General features: G+C 33.1%; 1 protein-coding gene across 5 annotated transcripts in view; it reads left to right on the forward strand.

Moving 5' to 3' along the window:
• The window catches only part of C3G (C3G guanyl-nucleotide exchange factor), a 403,493-nt gene that overhangs the window by 212,058 nt on the left and 176,482 nt on the right, over positions 1-14,953 (forward strand). The window lies entirely within an intron of this gene.

The raw sequence follows: 14,953 nt of genomic DNA on the forward strand, positions 1-14,953 counted from the left end.
TATATAATATATTGCAAATAATAGGTAACATGAGGACCTAAAAAACTAAACATAATCACCTTATGCAAAATAAAAAACATACTTTTTATGAGTGGATTTCTTTACAGACTGTATTGTTATTTTAAATAAATAAATAATATATTAACATTGCTTGCGGAGTGATGGTACATAATTTTATGCACATATGTAATATCAGTAAGATGGCATTCCTTGCTTTTTTAATACGATATATCCGGCAAAATATAAACGGGTAATTTATAGGTGAACTATATAATTTATAACCTCCAGTGAAAATATAATACACTAGGAATATCTGCAAAAACAAATCAACAACAAAAATTGTTGTGCAAATGACAACATAGAAAACTCACAAATATAAAGTAGTTTTAAATAAGCACTTCAACCCAATTTGAAAAGTTGACAACATACCTCTTGATTCTTGAAAGGATGGTTTTAGGTAAATGCTGCCTTATGATGACTTAAAAATTGACACATTAAAATATAAGATATTATATTAGGCCTTCATATAAGTTAGGTAACTATTTACATTTATAACCCCAATGAAAGATAATATTGGGAATGCCTGCAAAACAAATTGATGTGCAATTGACAATATAGATAGTACCCCCCCCCCCCAAAAAAAACTAATTTTAAATAAACACTGTAATCCAATATGAAAAGATAACAACATAGGCCTATCTATTAATTGTTGTTGTTGTTTGTTGTTTTCTAATGCCAGGCGTTTGACAAAGTCATTTGACCTCTTGCACTCCAATATTTTTCAAAGATATTATCATGACCAGCCACTGAAGCACAGATTTTGAGGTGTTCCGAATCCATTTCTTGGTTTGAGTTGCACAATGGACAGTTAGGGGACTGATATATTCCAATTCTAATCTATTAATTGTATATATGGCTATAATAGCTATTTATTTATTTAGTTAATTAATCAATTTATTTATTTATTACCTGTATATTTATTTATCCATATATGGATTTTGAATCAATATTTATTATCTTGCAAATAAGTTAATTTACATCATAAAAACAAAAAGTTATCTTTCCACTAATTGCGTTTAACATCTGATGTATGTCTAAATAATTCACTCAGTGGGATTTCTCTGTGCTAACAATTAAGTATTCTTTATTGTCATAAACTACAGATTGATTTTTAATGATATTGATATTGTAACAACAGAGATAATATGGATTGGAAGATTAAACAGTGATGGTACAGCATCATCTTTCAAAGTTCTGTTGCCATTACTTTCTCAAAAATCTGTATCTTTAAAATGAGCCAAACACACTTTTACATAATGTGAAGGCACAAATTTATCTCTTTTTATAGCAACAAGTCACTTAGAAAGTAGCTCAGGCTTCTTCAAAGGGAACCTATAAAGACAGATTGTTGCCTAATTATAAACATTTTCAACTACGGTATCTAAGATATACATATGTTTCAGTTTCAATGTACCCTCCAGAATTCAATTTTATTATTTTAAAGCATGTGTACTTGTGAAAAAAATTTCCTGAACCTCTAAGCCATGTGTCATTGCACTTATACGCCGCACAGGAAAGCACCATTTTATACTGTTTACAAAGCACATCACTTCATATCAACTATAATAATATTTACAAAACATAAAAATTCCTACTCTTATCACATCAATTTACATCACTTTCACAGTGTTCACAAAAAACACCCGAGACAAAACAAAGGACAAGCATGACACTCGTGTTTACCGCTCTGTTTCTACTAGTAATATGGCGGCTTAAACATGTGCAGACTGGTTTCAATTTTGAACAGAACACCAGTGCTCTGTGTGAGTCTAGTATACTATGTAACATCTTTGGTCTAAACTCAATTATTATGGCATCACTGGCAATGAACTCGTGTAGATCAAGAGTTATGTAGCTAACCATTCTCAAAGGTGTGTCCTAATGGTCAACTTTCTGAGGATTTTCAAGTGTAACCCAGGTGTCTGTCTTGGGCTCCCTGTTATTTTTGATTATGATCATCTGTGAAAGTGAGGAGTAAAACCATATTATTTGCTGATGATTTCACCTTCTTTGCCACTGTAAAAACATTAATGTGCTGACATTATTAATGGACATTGCTTTTAAAGACGAGAAAGATTGCTTTATTTCTAATAGGCAACGCTTAAATGTTGATAAAACACAGAGATTATTATTTGCTCTAAGTAATTCTTGTAATATTGAGACACAATCCTCGTCAAGTTACTTGGTATCAATTTAGTCAGTAACTTATAGTGGGCATCACATATTGATGCAGTATGTCTTAGGCAATCCAGAGTTATTCATTTACTATGTCAATTAAGGGATCTTATACCCAAATTGTACCTAAAAACTGCATATTATGCATTTTTAATAGTATTTTGCTCTATGGTATTCGCCTTTGGGGTAATGGTACTGGCATTGCTAAAGTACCGTACTTGGCTTACAAAAAAGACTTTATGGGTCGAATTCATAGTCAACACTTATCGTAAGGAAACACTTAAGCACTTGCTTATAATAATTTCCAATTCATAAATCCCACTGAAGTGAACACTTATTCAAATAAGATAGCTTGTCAGTTTACTCAAGTGTTTCCTCATATGCATTGTAATCAGCTGATTCGGTATACAGTAGATGATGATTATGATTTAATTTAATTTATTGAGTTCTGTAATTAAAATGAAAATGAGTTTCGGCAAGCAAAAAATATATCAGAGATATGGAAAATCCTTTAGAGATGTATAATGATCAACAATTTAAGAGGAGATACCGTTTCGACAAGAACACTGTTGTGAATATTCTGGTGTCTCTCATTTCAATTCACAATACAACCATGAGGCTTACCGATTTCGCCACTGCTGAAAGTATTGGTTGCTTTGAGATTTTATGATACAGCAGCATTTCAGGTAGATTTAAGTGGCTTTTTTTTTTTTTTTCGAAAAGTATTCACGTCCCAACAAATTGTCATTTGCATTTTGTTTGTATTTTACCCAAGGAATAAGCTGTTAAAATTAGCGTAATTGTATCACTTCCGCTTTGTTTTTAACATAAAAATAACTGAAAAATAAATTAAAAGTGATTTACTTACAGAAATATTTCCGGAGTTTGCATTAACCTCAACTGCAATTTTGTTCCATGTCAATTTCTTCTTTTGGAGAGAACAATTATAATTTTTTTTTTTTTTTTTTTTTTTTTTTTTTTTTTTTTTTTTTTTTTTTACTTTCGACGATATCTCCATATTTCATAACTAGTTATCTTAGCTCACTTCTTTCTTTTGTGTAAAATGCTTTCTGGACTTCTTGTATAATTTTTAGCTCTATAATATTTACTTCTGTATTTGTGTATGACAATAATGCCGATTTAACAATTTGAAGGCGCTGGAAAACAATTGAATGTAGGAAACGCTCACGTCTAGCTATGTTGCCATATTTCTTTCGATGTCAAGGGAATGCTCAGGGCATATGAATGAGTAGCGTCTCTGCAATGCGATCTTAAATAAGTGCTAAGGAAACGCTCATTACTTAAGTGTTTCCTCATTTTATAAGTGACGACTATGAATTCGACCCTATGTATAATAACTGGTCCTGCTTATGATGCTTATTGCAGATCTTTATTAATTAACGAAGGTATCTTAACAGTGATAAATATGTATATTTTCAGTTGTTTGACATATATTAAGAATAATCTCAGCGATTTCAGTGCTAGAAGCAATATACACAATTATCACACAAGGCATATTCATCTAATCTCTCAACCACGTGTAAGGTTGACTAAAACTAAGAATTGGTTACTTACTATTGGCATTATTATGTTCAACAGAGTACCACGTAAATCTTATTCAGTTACTCTCAATAGATTCAAATGTGTTTTATACTCGTATAACTGGCTTAGAAAATCTGTTTTACAGTATTAGTTTCTTCAAATATCTCTGGATATTGTATTTTAATATTTTGTTTGCATTGCTTGTTGTATTATATTTATTATGTATATATGTATAATGTGTAGAGCCTTTGTCTATAGCATTTTTTCAAATGCTCATGACAGTAATTTAACTATGAAAACATGTTATGATACCTTCGGGAATGTGCATTTTCTTTTAGTATATTAAAAAACCGCCGTTATACTCTGTAAATGTTGGAATAGTGCAGTGAATTCTTAAAGAATATAGTCACGAATTTTCCTAGCAACATTTCGATTCTCTTTTATTTCACATGACTCGGCCCGGCCCGGTCCGGTCATTAGTGGTGAGCATAGTTGGCACTTTTATACAATCCACATTATCAAGTTGTTCTATTAATGGTAACATGATTTCAATTCTTGCAAGTCACATAAAACGTACAATGAGAAAAGATGTCATTTCCATTTCTTTCACTTGGTTATTTAACGACGTTGTATCAACTATTAGGGTATTTAGCTTCAATGAGGTTAGTGATAACAAGATGATATTTGGCGAGATGAGACCGAGAATTTGCCATAGATTATCTAGCAGTCTCCATATGGTTGCGGAAAACCTCTAAAAAACCCAACCAGGTAATCATCCCAAGTGGGAATCGAACCCACGCCTGAGTTCTACTTTGGATTGGCAACCAAGTGCCTTAGCCAACCGAGCTACATTGGTAGCTGTCATTTCTATGACATCAATTTTTTTATATTAAAAAAATAGTTTCTGTAATCCTAATTCTGTTCAGGGAGTCAGATTGAACGTAGGTTCCAGTTGGCAGTGGTTAACACTATGCTGGCTCGGTTGCATATATTATAATTGCAGCTTTTTTTTTTTAACAGATTTTATTGATTGTTCAGTGACGATACAGCTCTGTGAGAGAAGACAATCAAACAATATATAATTAAATAATAAAGAGGTCAATCAATTCATAGGTCTCTCTGTGACAGGAAACGTAAGAATGTTCGGAAATAATTATTTGATAAATTTATACAATTATATGTTCTTCATTGGATGAATGAATTGAAGAGTCTAGTAGAATCCCCTGTGGACTTTTGTGGGTTGAGTGGATATTTTCCCGAGAGAAAAGAAAGCTACTCCTGATACATTATTAAGGTGATTTTTCCTGGCTGCAGATGAATTCTTGTATGGTATATAATCTCAAGTCTCTATGTAATGTAGTTGTGAATTACAGATGAACCTAGGTGCACTAACAGCAATTCATAGTACGTTGTTTTGAAACTATTGTATTCTTCGAACTTTGTTTGGTGCTGCACTACCCCAAATTGGACATGCATAAGTAATTAGAGAGCGGAGTAACAAAGTGTGTAATAGAACTGTAATGTTACTTTGTAAAAATTACTTTCTGTTAATAAGAGATAAAGTTTTAAGAGTCTTGAATAGACTACACCTTTTCCAGATGTATTTCAGAATGCACAATTTGTATACCACATAAATCAAGTGTATTTCAGAAAACATTATTTGTATATCAGATAAGTCAAATGTATTTCAGAAAACATAATTTGTATTTTAGAAAGCGTCAATTGTATTTCAGTTCAATCAATTGTTTTTCAGAAAGGGTGAATTGTATTTCAGAAAGTGTCAAATGTATTTCAGAAATCTTTGTATTTCAAATAATTGCATAATGAAATAACATTTTAATACAGGCGCTGATTTCTTAACACGTTGATGTTTACTGTAAAATTTGTCCAGCTGGCATTTCCAAATACCTTTTTAAGAATAACACCCCATCCAAGAAAAAAAACTTCAGACTTTTATAAAGTTACTGTATTGAAATAGCTGGTACTTACTGATCCAGTGAAGCACCACAGTGAAATTTTTTCATTGAACAGATCTTGAGCCACCGACATAACTCAATCGGCTAAGGCTCTTGCCTCCTGGTTTGAAGTTCCACTCAGGCGTGGGTTCGATTCCCGCTTGAACTGATTACCTGGTTGGTTTTTTTTCGAGGTTTTCCCCAATCGTAAGGCGAATGACAGGTAATCTATGGTGAATCCTCGGCCTCATCTCGCCAAATACCATCTCACTATCACTAATCCCATCAACTCTAAATAACTTACTAGTTGATACAGTATCGTTAAGTAACCAACTAAAAAATATCTCGAAAATAGCAAATTGTGGGTTCATACTTCTGAAATGCAATTTACTTTTTCTGAAATACAAATGATGCTTCCTGAAATACAATTTACTTTTATTCTGAAATACAAATGTTATTTTCTGAAATACAAATGATGTTTTCTGATATGCAACATACTATTTCTGACATGCAAATGACGTTTTCTGAAATTAAGTTGATTAATCTGAATTACAAATTATGCTTTCTGAAATTAAATTGATTAATCTGAAATACAAATGATGCTTTCTGAAATTAAGTTGATTAACCTGAAATACAAATCATGCTTTCTGAAATTAAATTGACCAGTTCTGAATTGCATGTGGAAAAGATGTAGATTAAGTTGAGTGTTGATGTGGTGCTTTCAAGTTAATTGTTAATCTAAATTAACAAAGTATTTTACGGTCTGATCTGAGAGTTTCCATGGGATGGTAGTATTGTCTGGTATTATTGGTTTGGTGATATAGGACGGCATAAAGTAAATATCATGATTTCACCTATACTGTGATTAAGAGATATATGCAATGTGTTAAGCTAAGTAGTTATGAGTTTTAGAGCAGATTGTAGACATTGTCTAACCTTCAGGATATCGGAGTGAGTTGTATTATATAGCTATATTATCTGCGTACATAGAAATGTTAATATTAGGTATTATAGGAAAATCAGAAACGTAAATATTGAAAATGGTAGGAGGAGGGACTAAGCTTTGCCGCATTCTGGCGTGATCTGTCTGGATGATGATTTCTCATTTCCATTCTTCACTAAGAAGCTTCTTTCGGTGAGAAAACTGTGAATTATGTTGTAAATGTAACCTGGAGTGCCAATTTATGCAATTTATAGAGAAGTCCTGGAAGCCAGATGTAGTCAAAAGCTTGTCTGAAGTCGAAAAATACTGCTAAGGTAGGTTGTTTAGCTTCGAGAGCTTAAGCTGTGTATTCTGTAATACGTAGAAGTTGATGAGTTGTAGAATGATATTTCTTGAATCCAAATGGCTTATGTTTTTTTTTTTCAGAAATGCAGATAGACGTTTAATGATTACTTTTTGGAAGGTCTTGGAGAGAGAGAGAGAAAGAGAAGCAGGCTGATGGAATGATAGCTTGAAGGGAGGTTTGAAGGTTTACCTGGTTTGTGAAGAACAATAATTTCGGCAAGCTTCCAGATATTAGGAAAATATCCAAGTCAAAGAAGATTGTTAAAGAGAGACACTAGAAAAGCAAAAGCTATTTTCGTTAAATGTTTAAGAATAATATTGAAGATCACGTCTTGACCTGGAGCTTTTTAGAAATTAATTTTTGGCACATTTTATCAGGTGAAGGTAAATCGTATTGGTAAAGGAATAGACTAGTCTACTTTAGATAATAGTTCAATCTTAGAATTGAATTGAATATCAATGACTGAGTTTAGATTAAAAGTTGACTGAAAGTAGTCTGCGAAAAGTACACACTTTTCAGCATCACTTATAAAGTAGATGTTGTCTTTTTGTAGAGGTGGTCCATGTGTCCCACAAGTTGCAGCTTTATACAAAAAAGGAGAGAAAGCTAATGCAAACATTAAGTTTGTTGTCGATTTTGAACTGCTCTCATTACTCTTTAAGGATTTTTTTTTAAATCGTAGCTTTCTCTCGTAGTTGATCAGTAGGTCCATTTCGTAGTAATTAAGAATTTTTAAGTTAAGCACATTAAATGTTTTTTCTAGGCTGCAGAAATACACTTTCACAGAATCAGAGTCTACCTGAAAAATTAAAACACATTCAGTATTCATTTTAATATTTATAGTAGAAGGAGAAATAAAATGTGATGAAGAGACAGACATTTGTAACATAGTGAAATTTACTGATGCTTATCTTTGTCCTTTTCTTTATATTCTTGTCAATGATCTAGAATTTCTTTGAATAAAACTTTCCACCCACTTGTATCCTGGAAAGTCATTTTTTGAACATTTTCATATTTTGTCCACTAATTGTTCAAATAATGCTTTACTAATATATACATAAATCGGATTTTGAAATGGGACTATCCCCATTTAAAAACACCTATCAGATGGTCAGCGTAGAAAGGAACCCATTATCTCCTGACCTAGTTGCCTCATAAGTGGTGCATTCTTGGTATCACTTGTGAGATTCAGACCTGTCTTCAGAAGTTGACTAAACAACAGATGGTCAGCAATTACATCATCATCTTCTAGACTGAACACGGATTGTGCTTTGTGTTTCCCTGTATGCCTTGTACTGGTATGATGTCGCAAAATTGACCTTAGAATCCTGATTTTTTTTTAATCATTATATTGTTTGACATCATAACCACATCTTATTCCATGTAGGTACAGCAACATAGTAATTCACGTAATACATAATAATAATAATGGGGAAATAAAACCCTCAGAAGTGTAATTAAGCAGATGACCAACTCTGCATCTGAACTAAACTTTGTTGGTTTACAAGCAAAACACATTAAGTAAAAAGTACTACTTCTGAGAAAAGGGCATTTAGAAGTTCTTGACAAAATTGAATTCTCAAAATATTATTTTTAGTAAGTTGTTTCTTTTTGTATATGTATTTCATTTTCCAATTCTAAGTTTATATACATAATAAAATTATACATATACAGTTAGATGGCCAGATATAATCACAAACTCAGAACTATGGAAGATAGCAAATCAGAAAGAAATCACAATAGAAATCAAAAGACGAAAGTGGAATTGGATAGGGCGCACTATCAGGAAAGAAGATAATAATAATAATAATGATTTATTTAACCTGGCAGAGTTAAGGCCATACGACCTTTTCTTACACTCAACCAGGAGTAAAAACTGCGTTACAAAAACACTACAAATTTACAAATTACATGGAGCAGTATAAAGAATGGCTTTGGATTGGAACCCCCCCAGGGTAGTAGAACAAGAGGAAGGCCAAAAAATACATGGAAGAGAACAGTTTTGGAGGAAATTGCTAGGGAGGGGAAAACATGGAGCGAAGTGAAGAAGTTAGCTACAAATAGGGTCCGATGGAGGCACTTTGTGAATGCCCTATGCTCCTCATGAGAAGATACAGGCGTTTGATTGATTGAATGTGTTTTGCTTGTAAACCGACGATTTATTTCAATTCTTATTTTGTTTGTATTTTAAATAAATGTCATTGTTACTGTAAGTGAGTGAGAATAAAATTTAGAAGTAGTGGATAACAAGACAAGTGAATATGACAATGAATCACGGTCACAGTCATATTATTAAATTTAGAAATACGTATTTTAATACGGATTATGACGTGAAATGTCTATGGTCGAGACACTGGGGAGAAAAATTGTAATGTTTTGACATGAAAGGTTTACTCTGATACACTAATGGTACTATGGAAACAAGTGTACAGTATTTGGTTTTCAATGCAGTCTGTTATCTCCGATGGGCATGTTGGATCTTTTGAGACCCCGGAGTTGTTCTGTGACGTGTAATGAATAATGTAAACATACTTGGGTCACTAGCATCCAAAATATGTCTTTTGGTTGATTTTGTACAGTAATTGATTTCTGTAATTAAACAATATGTTTTTCTGTTGTCATAAATATTGATCTCAAATTTAAAAATTCGTTCGATGGGAACTTTGGGCTTTTGAAGACCCTAATGGAAATATCAGAGGAAGCACAATTGTTTGTATGCATCTGAAGTCTGACTAGTGTAATATGTAGTTAGTCGATGATGTATGCAATGGAGGGGGGAAAGGAACTGGCCACATTACCCCATTACCTCCTGGCTTAGTTGCCTCATAAGTGGTGCCTTGTTGGTATTACTTGTGAGGTTTAGACATGTCTTCGGACAGTTGACTAAACAACAACAATGGAAATATCACTTAATTATTTGTTTGACAATATATTGTTAAAGTATAACATTTATAACATAATGTTACCGAGACATATTTCATTGTTGTAAAGTTTAATTCTAAATATTGCATTGCCGATAAGCTTTATTGTGATTATACGGCCATTTGCTTCTTTGGTGTAAGATTGGGTCATGGCTTTTTTGGAGGTGGACTATACATGATTGTCTTTTCTTCTCTAGTGTCTCTAATAGGAATACAGACTCATCACTAGACATAGGATTTTTAGGCACTAAAAATTGCAGTTTTAGGCGCCTAAAATAAGCTCAAAATTTGTAAAATTAGGCTCTATTTTAATGAAAATAGGCATTTTAGGCACATCAAGGTATCATACTTATTTCTTTCACTCAAAAATTTTTAGTTATACACTAAAATACGCACAAAAAAGTATGTTTAAACATTAAAATAGAATACTATATTATATTTATAAACAGAGCTGCACAAATTTAATATATTGAAACTAATGAAATAATGATTATTGATATCAAGATTACTCATTTTAAGTTATTGAAATTCAGTTCCATGCTCAGACTTTATTATAATTATCTGCACAGTACACCACCAGAATTTTTTCTAAATTCTCCACAGTTAACCTTTGCCTTTTGTCACTGAGAATCATTTTGAAAGCAGAAAAACTTCTTTCAACCGAAACTGATGTGAGAGGCGCAAATTTTAAATTAGGTACAATAGAAACATCAATACTTACTGGAACATTCACAGTTTCCCCCGATATCACTCTTGATACTTTTTCCAACAATGAAAATCCTACATTCTTATTTAATACGTTGTCCCACTTATTTTTAACTTTTTTCCCAGTTTCGCCCAAAGCAGAATGTATGTTCACTTGAGCTTCCTTTACTATTGCTATTTGGCTACAAAGAGATTGTTTTTCACATTCTAATTGTTCAATGCTTGCAGGTATGAAAGAAAAGTTTGATGTTATGTAGGCAATATCGTTTTTCACTCATGAGTCATTCAGACAATCTTTCACTGCTTTCACACACGCTGCACTATCAGTTTCAGGTAATTTATCAATAACTGTGACCACTTCTTTAAAATACTTAGAATAATACACCACTGACTGAATCCAGGTTCCCCATCGTGTAACAACCGGCTGAGGTGGGAGTGGGATATCTGGAAAGTTCTCTCTGAATATTGAAATCCTGGATGGGGCTTTACAAAAACATTTTGTTGTGTTAGAAATAAACGAATTGACAAGAGGAAATTCATTCCGGATTGTTTCAGAAACCCTGTGAAGGCCATGTGCTAGACAGGTTACATGCGTGAGGTTAGGATAAAATGTTTTAAGAAGTGGAGCTGCAGCAACCATGTATGAGGCAGCATCAGTACAAAACAACAGAACTTTAGAATCGTCTATATTACTTGAGTATAAAGACTGTAGGCCTTTATTTACAAAATAAGCAATGGCTTGGCTATTCACTTTCGAAAGTTCCTTAACACATACGAGGTGTGGAATCGAAGGTCCATCAGGACTAAGTTTTCCTACTACCATATTTGCTATATACCTATTCATAGGATCTGAGGTTTCATCCACAGAGACCCATATGTAAGAATCTCCTATATCCTCCCGAATGGAAGCTAAAGTTTCATTGTATATTCTGTCTAAGAAATTTTTTCTTAGGGTCGACTCAGATGGGATATTTTGTTTGCAGCATTTTTGTAAAAACTGTCTTAAAACCGGATTTTCAATTGCATTCCAGGGAATGTTAACAGCAACAAACGCTCTGGTTAAATCAGCATAGAAATTGCTGCTGAGATTGGATGAAGTAGGCTGTGTTAGTAAAGTTTGTTGCAGTTGATTTTTCTGCTGAGCTTTAGCCTTATGAGCCGCTCCTTGCACATGCTGCTTTAGGTGGCACTTCTTTTCTTGCGAAATCTAAAAATGTAAAGTAAACTGAATTAAAATAAAATCCTAATTGTTGTATTGCCGTATTTCTATCACAAAGTTAGTGGGTTTGAACAGTCAAAATTTTAATGACCTGCAAATACTTTAACTATCAGAATTTAAAAGGTTAAAGTGTAGTGGTCTTAAAAAGAATTATACCTCAGGATAGCTCAGTCAATGTATAAATATTATAGGCCTACTCATTAAAATTAATAGAATTTATATATTTCAACTATTGTTACATACCTGTTTGCTACAAATCTTGCATAATATTATTTTTCCATCTTAAGTGAATTCTGAATATTCTGTTAGCCATTGCCGAATCAATGTAGATTTTGCACTTATATTTTTCGGCATTATCGCGTTAAACTTCACAGGAAAACGTCCTACCGTTCAAAACTTCTCAACACAAATAAGGTGAGGGAAAGAGCAACTGTTAATGAGCATTCAAATGAACCGTTGTTATTGAGATTCAATTGGACAAAAATACAAAGTTCCACTTATTGTTGCATTTCCTGGTAGTGTTAACACTAGGAGGGCCATTCTTTTAAATATTTTGTAACGGTTTACCCTACTAATTCGCAGTTTTACGACTTTTCATAAATATTTAAAAAACACTCTTTCTCCAAAAATTGTGATTTTATGACACTCTGAAGAGCAGTACAGCTAATCGGTTTCAGACCGAAAATAGTCATTTTTATAGTATAGTATATCTCTGAATTGGTAGCAGCACATGTTGTGATTGTTGCCTGCTTCAAAACTAAGGTTGGTTCTTTGTCGGCATTTATGCCTCCAAACATGTTAAATTCGGTGAAATCTATTGCGAGTGTCGTGAGATTCAAAACATTTTGTTTCCTTTATCAATGGTTTCATGGCCGGTGTGAAGCAAACTTTCCACTTTTTAAATGCCTTAAATTTCGCAGTGAATGCATGTATAAATTATAAAAAGTAAGAATAAAATGCGAAACTTTACAGTGAGTTAGGCATTTTTAGGCGAATATTAACAAATTAGGCTCTAATAACCGTTTTAGGATATTTTAGGGCACTATAAAACTCTTTGAATACCTTTCAATTTCCATGAAACACAAATATTAATAATTATTTTTACTTTTCTCCTAAAGAAACAAAATAGGCATTTGCCCTAGAATCCAATGTCTGCTCATCACCAGTCACGAGTCACTGGAAGAACATTTCACTGTCTTCATTGTACAGATGCAACAATTTCTGGCACGTTGTCACAAGTTGTTTCTGCAAGTTAATGAGCTTGTGGGGCACCCACTGAGACAAATTTTACGTGGTTTCAAATTGTCTTGCACTGTCGTGTGTAGAGTTCCTTTGGCAATACCCATTTCACATTGTAGCTTAATGAAGGTACTGTGTCGATTTGTCAGTTACAAGTTGGACACCTGCTGTACTGTGGGTGGTGTACACCTCAGTACTGGTCTACCACTGCTCACTCTTTTCCCCATGTTGAAATTCCTAATCTCGTTAAATATGGTATGCTGTATGTGTTTTCTCACCACATACAGCCACTAGTTGCCTGTGAATTTGTGCTGCTGATTGTCTCTCTTTCCAGAGAAACCATGCAGTCCACTTTTGACCATGTGCATCATCCTTCATTGCACCATGTACTTATACACTTGTCCACAGTCATCTGCACCGCATGTCACATTCTCACTCACTACTGCCCTTGTACTGGGACTTGGCACTCCATCTTACGATAGAATGGTGAGCTCACACCACCATCTGAAATAAATATTGCCATGACGTTCCGCTGTTTCATACACTGGAACAGCAGTATGAGTCAAAGTCAATATCGAACATACTAAAAATTAATGAATACCATGTACTTTTTTCAGGAGAGTATTCTGTTGTTTATGTTTTGTTTAATTCGAATATACAGTTAAAAATATTGATTCAGTTTTAGAAAATATAACAAATATAATTCTCAGAAAAAAGGACTGTCTGGCTAATACAGGATGTCCAGTCACTTTAACATCAATCACTACAGTCAGACGACACTTTCTACTCTACAACTGTTCGTTGTTACTTCTGAAGTAAGACTGACCATGGAACATTGTAACAATAAACGGATTTAATTTGAAATATTCCTCTAATTTCGCGGGAACAGAAGCTATGTTGTTTTGACATTATCCAAACACGAATGGGTAATCTCTTATTAGCTTGATAAAGTCCGATTTCAGAACTTGAAATTGAAATGTTTAGCATTTTTCACACTTGTTGGGTAATGTCAAACAAATCTGGCTAGTCTCGATATTATCCTGTTTTCGGTTATTAGCTGTAACATATACATGAATAGCAAATAAAATGCACTAGTGTTGAAGTAATTACATATTGTATTTTATTACTTTAATTCGAGTATAGACGTTTCACGCAATTATTGGGCTTCCTTAAATACACTTTTTTGTCTGGTATCAAAACCTGTAATGTGAGATCGCAGTGTCATAGGTCATATGAAAATGATAATGGAAATTTATTATGCAACTACAAAGTGGTCGACACCTTGGCTGGCTGTAGACGAGATTGACGATACATACCTAATGATATATAATATTTCGCACTAAAGTAACCCATACTCAACAGAAAATAAAATGTACATATGCTCTTAAACATTATCTTTGGAATGCTATTTTCTCATTCTTTTACCATACCACTTAGTTCACACATTCATGTTGAATGAAACAGTATAGCGTCTGAAAGTACCTCTTGTTGTTAAAAAAAAATAAAAAAGAATTTATCTGTTACTTATTTGAGAACACTTTCAACTACAGTGGGTGATCAAATTATTAGGGACACTTCGTAAAAGTAGGAATTTCATCTTCAAAGTCACATAAAACGCAAGTTATTTGAATTTTCACAACTGGAAAAGCTTTATTACTCTAAATAGTGTTTTATAAACAATATTATTACATATTTAATTGTGTAATAATGAATATGAAATGAAATAAACAAGAAAACTAATATTTTGTCACACATCCCTTTTGCAGCAATTACAGTTTTAACTCTCTTTGGCATACTAGAAATGCATTGAAGACGATTGTTTTTAATTTCTTGGCTGTGATGCCACAT

The sequence above is a fragment of the Periplaneta americana genome, chromosome 3, assembly GCF_040183065.1.
Source record: "Periplaneta americana isolate PAMFEO1 chromosome 3, P.americana_PAMFEO1_priV1, whole genome shotgun sequence".
NCBI classification, from domain to species: Eukaryota; Metazoa; Arthropoda; class Insecta; order Blattodea; family Blattidae; genus Periplaneta; species Periplaneta americana.